Genomic DNA, 10347 nt, shown 5'->3' with positions numbered 1-10347 from the left:
ATAAAGTCCTTTGGAAAATAAAAAACTGTAAAAAGAAGGCATGTACCAAAAAAGTAGATGATTTAAAAATTCACTCATAATCTCATCACCCAGGGGCAATTATTATTAACATTTTTACATATTTAATTTTTTCAAAACAAATATGCATTTTAAAATGAAAGAATGTGAAATGCATAGTTTTTATCTTGCATTTCTATAAAAGGCATCACGAATATTTTCCCATGTCATTAAATAGTCTTCAAAAGCTTTATTCTGAAAAACCATGACTCAAAACAACTGTGTTTTGTTTTTAGCACATGGATAAACAGCGTTTTAAAAAATGTATCTCCTATTGTGGGGTTGCCGGGTTATTTCCAATATCACAATGTGATAACTAACACTGAAATCAACATCCTTGTACAAAAAACAAACTTCGTCCATATCAAGAGACTTCTTTAGATTACTCTCCAGAGGTGGTGTTGTGGTTGCCCATAGGAAATGAATATCTTAATGTTTTTGAGTGCATATCAGCAGTCCGCCCTGCAGAGAAGCTATATCAGTTTGGACTCCAGCCAGGACAGGAGCAGGTCTGTTCACAACACCTTCCTCTTTTGGAATTTAGCTGGGCTGGGATTGGGTGAGACCCACGAGACATTTGCCTAGGGTGCAAAATTTAAGAGGGTGCCAAAAAGCTCGGTAATTAAGATAAATACTATTTTAATGCAATACTTTATTTAAAAATCAAAGTTAATTTTTAAAATTTTTTTTTTTTGAAATGGACTTTTGCTCTTGTTACCCGGGCTGGAGTGCAATGGCACGATCTCGGCTCACCTCAACCTCTGCCTCCTGGGTTCAAGCTATTCTCCTGCCTCAGCCTCCGGAGTAGCTGGGACTACAGGTGCGCACCACCATGCCCAGCTAATTTTTGTATTTTTAGTAGAGACGGAGTTTCACCATGTTGACCAGGATGGTCTCGATCTCTTGACCTCGTGATCCACCCGCCTCGGCCTCCCAAAGTGCTGGGATTATAGGCGTGAGCCACTGCACCCAGCCAATTTTTAAATTTTTATTTAAAAATCTATGATGAATAAAATATCAAAGTTTTCTTTTATCATTATTATTATTATTGTTTTGCCCCTTCTGTGGGGTTATGAAGTAGATTTTAATAGTTAGGTTTATTTGTTTCTCTTTGTATTCAGTTTTAGTATTTTTCACCATCCTGTTAATTTCATTATTTCTTTTTTTTTTTAGAAGAAGAAAGAGAGAAAGAAAGAAAGAGAATATCAAAGTTTTAAATAAAACTAAGATTTGCTAGTGCCCACCGCGCTCCTATGTTGAAGCCTGAGGAAAAACGTGTGCCCACACACATGATGTTATGTGTTTTTCAAAAATACGCTTCCCAGAATGTTAAAGTAGCTGAAAAAACATTAAAACATTAAAAAGTGGGTTATTAAAACCCACGATAATATTTTAGGTTCAGACATCTAGAGAGTATATTCATATCTTTTTCTAAAGTTTTACATTCATCAAATATACTTTCAAAGTTTTCTTTCATTTGTTGTAACTTCCAACTCTCAACTGAAAAAAAGAAAAAAAGAAGTGTGGCCAGGTGTGGTGGCTCACACCTGCCATCCCAGCACTTTGGGAGACCGAGGCAGGAGGATCGCTTGAGCCCAGGAGTTCCAGATCAGCCTAAGGCAACATGGTGAAACTCTGTCTCTACAAAAAACCTAAAAAAATTTAGCCAGGTGTGGTAGCATGTACCTGTCGTCCCAGCTACTCAGGAGGATCACTTGAGCCTGGGAGGTCTCGGCTGTCGTGAGCCAAGAACATGCCACTGTACTCCAGCCTGAGTGACAAACAAACAAGAAGAAGCAAAGAGGTAGACTGACGTAACATTTTGATTGCTATCGATGGGTTTGTTTTCAGTAAGGACAGGCAGGCAAAACTATAATACATTTTGATTTTGCTATAAATAAAATATTTAAACTCAAAGTAATGTTGTGAGTTTTGGTACTCTTGCGTTTTATTTTTCAATATTCCTTTCCTTAATGTTCTAGAAAAAAATTAAGTCTTGAAAAACCATCTAAAATCCGTATATAGAGGCACACATTTTTCCTTTTGCTTGGGTTCCAATATGCCTTGGCAGGGGTTCCAATATGGGTTCCAATATGGCTTGAAAGAAAACAGCATTTGGACCTGGCACCTGTCCTTTACCAGTTCTTCAGCCTTGAGCAAGCCTTCAACCTTTCCAGGCTCAGTTTTTCCTCTTGTAAGACAGTGATTTTAAAAACCTCCCTGGCAGGGTTGGTGTAATGATTCCGCGAGATGATGCAGGTGAGGTGCTTAGTGCTCAGTGACGGATGACGGTGATGCTGTGGTCATTTATACATCCAGTTACTTCAAGCCATTCATTCTGCTAACAACCATGGGGCAGCCCCTATGTGCCAGGCACTGCGATTGACTCTAACAATTGTGCCAACACATCTTAAATCTAACCTCGAGGTGCTTATCACCCCGGGGGCAGCCGGCATGAATGGGTAAATTACAATACAATGCAATAACTCCTTGACAGAAGTTGCATCCTGCAGGATGAGTAGGGGTTTGCGAGGTAGAAAAGGGCAGGAAGAGCCTGGCAAAGACTGTCAAGTCCAGGTGGCTCCAAGGAGGGCGAGAGGTGCAGACCCAGCAGACTCCGCTTCACCCTCGGAGAGATTCCTTCACCATCCCAGTGGCCGAGGCACAAGCTCGCCTCTCCCTGTCTGCCTGTGGTCAACGGCATCAGGTGCTGAGTGGCTAAAGGGTTTAATCAGGACACAGAACAAGCGAAGGCCGAACTTTGTGTTTGTCCTTTGGGAAAGCCGCAGGAGCCGTGGCATTTATATTTGTTTTCCCTTTTTAAAACCCCATCTTTCAGCATTCGCCCTTCCTTCCACTGTCCTGCATATGGACTGTCCCTGACATTTGGCTGTGAGTGAGTTCAGAAACAGCCACCTGTAAATCACATCTTGTCAACTTGGAGCCAGTGAGAATCAAATGAATGTGAATCTCTCTGCTCCCCACCTCCCCGCCCCCAAACACCCTGTAAACTCCGTGAGAGCCCGGGGGTCCTGTCCGGCTTCTCCCATGTTGGAGCCAGTATGTGGCCTGAAGTACATGCTGGACGAACCTGTTTTGAATCGACACGATCCAGGTGATGGGAGGACCCGCGGAGGGATGTTTTAACCGCAGGCTGGTTAAGTACGGAAGACGTCTCCCTTTTTCTCTGCCTCCTCCCAGTTTCCCTGGCTCTGTCCCTTGGGGCCTCCGGGCCTCTCCATCTGAAAGTTACTGAGCTATAAACAGACACCTAAATGAAGGAGCTTAGCTTTTAAAGAATCCTTTGAAGAAGGATTGCAACGTGACTAATCACCCCCTAATTTATTGGTCTGTAAATTTGCATTTTCCTACAACACATTTTTCTTCGCAGAGAGGCCTCTCATCCACAGACAAAGGCAATTTTATGCACATTGTGGCTGAGCTGCCCATTTAGAAGCTACAGATGCTTGTCTTTTCCAGCAGTGGAGTCATTATATTGTTTTAATGTCAACCATGTTTTAACGTCAAAAAAAAACGAGATTACAGGCAAGCAGGAATCAGGAGGGAGGGTGCGGGCGGGGCGGCGGGGGGGGGGCAAGGAAGGAGGAGAAGCAGGAGAGGGGGCGGGGCTAGGAGAGGGCTGGCTGGGGTAAGGAGTGTGGACAAGGGAGGGGTGGGCAGGGGCAGGCCGCCTGGGCCCATTGTTGTCCCCTCTCTCGGCCCCTGTGGCAGCCCCTGCTCAGCTCCATCCTTCTGTACCTGGAACTGCCCTGCTACACCTCTCCCCTCCCCCTTCTTGCCTCTCCTCCCCCATCCCTTGGCCGGGGGACAGGGTCGCGCAGGATTTATGAGGCTGGCCCCTGCGGAGAGGATCCGGGGATAAATCTCAGCTTATTTAGGAGCGTGATCTACATTTATTGCACTTAATGTGATCTTTAACGTGTCCAAAAGGGGCCCATAAATCCCAGCCTGGCCGGCGCTGCCAGCAGGGCCCCTGGGCCGGCCCCTCCCCTTGCTGGGGTGAGGAGTGTGAGTTCCTGGGTCTGTTGAACCCCCTTTCCCTGGGGCTCCCGCCCCGGCTTAGCCACTCAGAACTGGTGCCTTCCCTGGGCAGGCTGAAGCCACATGCAGAATGCCTGCCGGGCCCTGCTGAGACCTGGGTTACCCCTCAGGGACAGAAACAACGCGTGCCTCTTTGGCTGAGTAACTTTTGAGATCCTTTCCCGAGCTGGATCTGAAAGGGCCAAGATTTGTAACGAACATGCTGCAGGCCCAGATGACAGAAGGCAGCCGAGCAGACAGAAGGGAGGCCACGGGCACAGCACCCCGGTGCGGAGGCAGAGGCGGCTGAGGGAGACGCTACCAACACTGCTTCCTATGGTTTTTATAAATATGAGCCGCGGATATCTAACCACAGTGGGCTCTGTAATGTAAACGGCAGTTTGCGATTTATAAGGCACGTCCACACCTGCCTTCCCACCGCCCAGAGGAAGAAACAACGGCTTCCAGAGGCCACAGCTTGCTTAAATTCACAAAGTTAATAAGTAGCAAACTGGACACGGACCTGTCTCTTCACAGGACCACGCCACCCGGATGCGTGGGCACATGTGTGTACCCCCCCAAGAGCACATACGCACGTGAATGCCACACACACAGATGTTGTGTCCTTGGGAGCACGTCACGTGTGTGTGCACGTGCACCTGCTGGAGCACTCCCAGTGGAGATTGTGCAGACATGATCAAGATCACCAAATGTAATTTTAATCCTTTTATCTCTGTTTTTCTCCCAGCAAAGAGAAGCCATGCCTAGCTGTGAAGAATCTGTATATTCACATGTGTGTCTCTTGGGTGTGTGAGTGTGTGTTTGGAGTGGGCCAGTGAGCACTCTGGGAGGCCAAGGTGGGTGGATCACGAGGTCAGGAGTTCGAGACCAGCCTGACCAATACGGTGAAACCCCAACTCTACTAAAAATACAAAAATTAGCCAGATGTGGTGGCCCGTGCTTGTAGTCCCTGCTACTTGGGAGACTGAGGCAGAAGAATTGTTTGAGCCCAGGAGGTGGAGGTTGCAGTGGGCAGAGATCACACCACGCACTCCAGCCTGGATGACAGCGTGAGACTTAATCTCTCACACACACACAAAAGGACTAGCTTTCATATCAAAGATCATTCTTTTCTTTGGATTAGAGATTATTGTCCCAACCCCTATTTTGGCGTCAGCTGGCAGCATGCCCAGCCTCAGGAATCACACTGTGAACACACCTTTCTGCACACACATGTGCATGTACCTGTGAGACACGGAGTTGAAATCCAGGATTCAGCAAGGAGCAGTAGGACTGCCACCTAGGGTGAAGGGTCATATGTTTTTCTTGGGTGAATTTCTGTCAATAGCGTCGTGTCTGTAATAAAGGTTTGCCATTGAGTGTTGTGTAATAAAAACCAAAGAAAGATGAATAACTGGCATTCTGCTGGATTTAACAGAAAGGTTACCCTTCTGTGTATTATTTTCTAATTATAGCACTAAACCATATTCATTGCAGAAAATTTGGAAAAATCAGGAAAGCATACTTAAGAAAAAAGTTCACAAAATCATATTTAATTCTTCTGTACAGAGATAACTAATTTTCAACTTTTCCAGGGTATATTCTGTCAGACAATTTTCTGTGTGTATATGTTTCTTAAAACCTAGGATAGCCAGGCACAGTGGCTCATACCTGTAATTCCAGCACTTTGGGTGGTCGAGGCAGGAGGATTGCTTGAGCCCAGGAGTTTGAGACCAGCCTAAGCAACATGGCAAAACCCCGTCTCTCCACAAAATACAAACATTAACTAGGCATGATGGTGCATGCCTGTAATCCCAGCTACTCAAGAGGCTGAGGTGGGAGGCTTACTTGAGCCTGGGAGGTTGAGCCAACATTCACACCACTGAACTCCAGCCTGGGTGACACAGTGACACCTTGTCTCAAAAAACATGGAACAAAACAGAAAAATCCCTAGGCTCATCCAATGAATCTATTTTAAAAGCTGTTTTTCCTTAATGTATCTGGAACCTTCCTGCCTGACATTCCACATGGTGCTTCCCATTGTCGTGAAAGGGTGCCTTGCACTCTGGGAATGGATGAGCCGTGATATTCAGGTTGATTTTGCTACTTTTCATTTTTCCAAACAACCGTTGAGGCTAAACCTCAGCGGATCCCTGCACTGAGATTTTCCTTTGATTAAATTCCTAGAAGTAGAATGGCTGCCTCAAAGTTTGCACACATTTGAGAGGTTTCTACTTTTTTTTTTTTTTTTTTGAGACAGAGTCTCGCTCTGTCACCCAGGCTGGAGTACAGTGGTGTGATCTTGGCTCACTGCAACCCCTGCCTCCCAGGTTGAAGCAATTCTCGTGCTTCAGCCTCCCAAGTAGCTGGGATTACAGGTGCGCACCACCACTCCCTACTAATTTTTGTAGTTTTAGTAGAGGTGGGGTTTCACTATGTTGGCCACGCTGGTCTCGAACTCCTGACCTCAAGTGATCCGCCCACCTCGGCCTTCCAAAGTGCAGGATTACAGGCCTGAGCCACCTCGCCTGGCCAGTTTCCACTAACTCTTGCTGAATTGCTCTCTGGAAAGCAGAATCTGGGACAGGAGGGTCTGCTTGATAACAGGAAGGGTTTTGTTGATAAAGGAGGAGTTTGGGAGTCAGTCCCTTTGGGAGCAAGGGGCTGGGGCCATCCTGTCTCTTTTGCTGTGGTCTGAGGTGACAGAGGCAGGGAGGGAGATATTGAAGGTGTTCTGCCACCCTGAGACCTTTGCCGAGGACCACCCTGGCTTTATGCCACCCTGGGGCTCTGTCCCTAACACCACATCTGCAGTCCCTGTGCGCAGGGCAGGAGCTGAGTCAACACTGGTGGGAGAGTAAATATTTGTTGAATGGACCGATGTTTGTTGAATGTTCCAAAGTTTGCTGATGGAACCAATGTTTGTTAGGAGAACACTATTGTTCTTGGAAAAGCCACTGCTGATTCACAGGCTATGTCGCTTCTCTGAGGTTCCTGGTAAGCTCATGGCCCGCCTTGGCAGAGGCACACAGGGGACCCCCAGAGCCTCCTCCTGGCTGCACCCGGCGGCTTCAGGAGGGTGGGCTGGGCTTCTGTCATCTCTGAGATTCCAGGATGCAGCCCATTCCCCTCTTCCCGCTGTGTTCGAGAAATGTCGGTTAAAAGAATGAATGCCTTGGTTTGAGATCACTGCTTGAGCCACCGCTACCGCTCAGCGAGGCAGAGGGTAGGTTGTTTAATCTCTCCAAGCCTCCACTCTCAAATATGAAATGAACAGACTCACCTCTCTGTGGCTGTCCGTCTTTTTTCTTTAAAGTAGAATTTTTTTCCTCAAACAAATTCCACTCCAAAGTGCTGCTTCCCCTCCCTCCATGGAACCTCTAGGGTTCTGTGGCGCCTAGCTTGAGGACCCCAGGAATTGTTTGTGTCTGAAGTGCACACTAACCCAAGGGCATCATGGCCAGACTCAGCACCAAGTATTTCCCCCAAATATAGATGATCTATCCAAGAAATTATGAAGAAAGGGATAATTTAAAGGGACAGGTCCTGTGAGTCACGCCTATAATCCCAGCACTTTGGGAGGCAGAGGTGGGTGGATCACAAGGTCAGGAGTTCGAGACCAGTTTGGCCAATATGGTGAAACCCTGTTTCTACTAAAAATACAAAAAATTAGCCAGGAGTGGTGGTGCATGCCTGTAATCCCAGCTTCTCGGGGAGCTGAGGTGGGAGAATCACTGGAACTTGGGAGGCAGAGGTTGCAATGAGCCAAGGTTGCGCTATTGCAGGACGTTTAAATCATGGAGGAGAACTGTGAAACTGTGAATTAGAAACGTTTTATTGATATTAAATATCCTGAATTGTGAAGTTATATATTCTAGGTTATGTATTCTTAGAAAATATACACTGAAGTAGGAAGGCGAGGAGTAGCATCACAGGGTCTGCTTTCCAATGGATGAGAAAAAGGGAATATATATATGCAGAATGAGAAAGCAAATACAGCAAAAATGTCCAAAATGCTGAATATGGACAAAACATACCCAGGAATTCTTTGTACTATTCTTTTGCAACTCTTCTGAAGGCTCAAATGATCTCAAAATAAGAAGCTTTAAAAATAATTCATCTTTTTTGAACTACTTGGCAAAAAACCTTAAAACTTCAAATATTTCTTGTTTAAAATAATAGCAGTGAAAGAAGAAACTCTAAGGCCAGGAAGCGTCTGTCTGAGTATCTACAGGCCTGCTCAGGTTAGTCCTTTCCGAAGGGAGTAGACGGCAGGGAACCCTTCTTCTTCCTTCTTCTGTTTTTTTTTTTTTTTTTTTTTCTTGAGATAGGGTCTTGCTCTGTCTCCCAGGCTGGAGTGCAGTGGCATGATCATGGCTCACTGTAGACAGACTTGACTTTCCCAGGCTCAAGTGACCCAGAACCCTCCTCTTCAGTGAACTTACTGGCCAGAATTTTGGCTGCACTAAAGCTGGGACTTGGATCCCTCTTTCAGAAGCTGAAGTGGCCCAGGTTTTCAATGTGCTACCACGTCCCACTGGGAGAATTTTGCTGATGAATATGACCTATACACCTGCTTGATTTTCTAGCTTTGTTTCCTGGGACAAAGGAGGAGGAGGAGGGAAAGGAAGGAGGAGGACGGGGAGAAAGAAGAGGAAGAGGAGGGTGGTGAAGGTCTAGAAGGGATAGGAAGGAGATGCTTAGGGAGGAGAGAGGAAGGAGGAAGGGTCGTGGATAAGGAGGATGGGGTTCAGGGCAGCTGCAGCTGAAGCTGGGTAGCCACTGGGTGAGGCCGTTGTTGAGAACATTCAAGAGATGCCTTTGAGGCTCCCTCCAGCCTTGAAAGAGCAAAACTCAAGAACCGAAAGAGGCAAGCATGTTTCTGCTATGTGCACATGTATGTAGGTGTGCACACACACTCACACACACATACCACAAACACACACTCACACACACACCACACACACTCACACACACACCACACACACACCACACACACACACCACAGACTATTCACACACACACACCACACACACACACACCACACACACACCACACACACACACCACAGACTATTCACACACACACACACCACACACACACACCACACACACCACACACACACCACACACACACACCCCACACACCACACACTATTCACACACACACACATCACACACACTACTCACACGCACACCACACACACACATCACACACACTACTCACACACACAACACACACCACACACACACCACATATACTCTCTCACACACACACTCACACACACCCACAGCCCCCGTCCCTCCTGTTCCCATAGTAAGAATATGGCTCTTGACATGTATTACAAGTGAACAAATATGTGGGTGGGCGTACGTCAGGACTGAGCAGCCCACCTGGCTGAGGGACTCGTGAGAGGCACTCACCTGCGATCCTGAAATCCAAGAAGCTCCGAAGGCCGTGTTTTCTATTAACTCATGAGTCTGGTAAAACACAACTTGAAATGTCACAAGGCTATTTATGACCTTTATTTTCCCCACTTACTATGAATATTCACACATTTCACTGCAGAAATAGTCATGTTTGCTTACTGAATGCACCAAATTCCCCTTCTAAAATTGGACACATTCTGAAGTCTGAAATATATCTCACCCCAAGAGTTTTCGATAAGGGACTGTGAGCTTGTACTTGGGTAAAATTGTAGCTTCCAGAAGACGGGGTGGGGAGAGCAATTTACAAGGTGCCTGTGTGTGTGTGTGTGTGTGTGTGTGTGTGTGTGTGTAAAGGCTTGACTTGGGTGCCAGTGTCTAATAATGCTGATCTCTCAACCAAGCATCAAGATGTTGGCTTTGGGTCTTGCAGAGGAATGGGATTCATTCATCCATTCATTTTGGAGACACCAATATGGTCAGTTGAAAAGAGAAAGCTCACCTTAAATATACAGCAAATTATAGGTAAGAACAGAGAAAGTGGGGAGCAGGCAGAGGGCTGGGGTCAACCACAAATCCCCACTCACCAGGACACAGTGAGGCCAAGTTCTGTCCCCGGTCCTCTGTTTGCCCCCTCCTGGCTCTATGCCTCTGACTTGCCTTTTCTACTTCTTTGTTCCCAGCTAGACTATGCTCCACCACACTCACCTGGCACATTTCAAGGCTCACAGTGGATGTAGTGAGGGTGGATGAAGCTGGTGTAAGAGGGGTATGTGGAGCTGGTGCACCAGGGGTGGGTGGGGCTCGTGCACCAGGGGTGGGT

Source organism: Sapajus apella, unplaced genomic scaffold, assembly GCF_009761245.1.
Source record: "Sapajus apella isolate SASKATOON/1434 unplaced genomic scaffold, GSC_monkey_1.0 scaffold43, whole genome shotgun sequence".
In the NCBI taxonomy this organism is placed as follows: Eukaryota; Metazoa; Chordata; class Mammalia; order Primates; family Cebidae; genus Sapajus; species Sapajus apella.
This window is presented reverse-complemented; position numbering follows the sequence as displayed.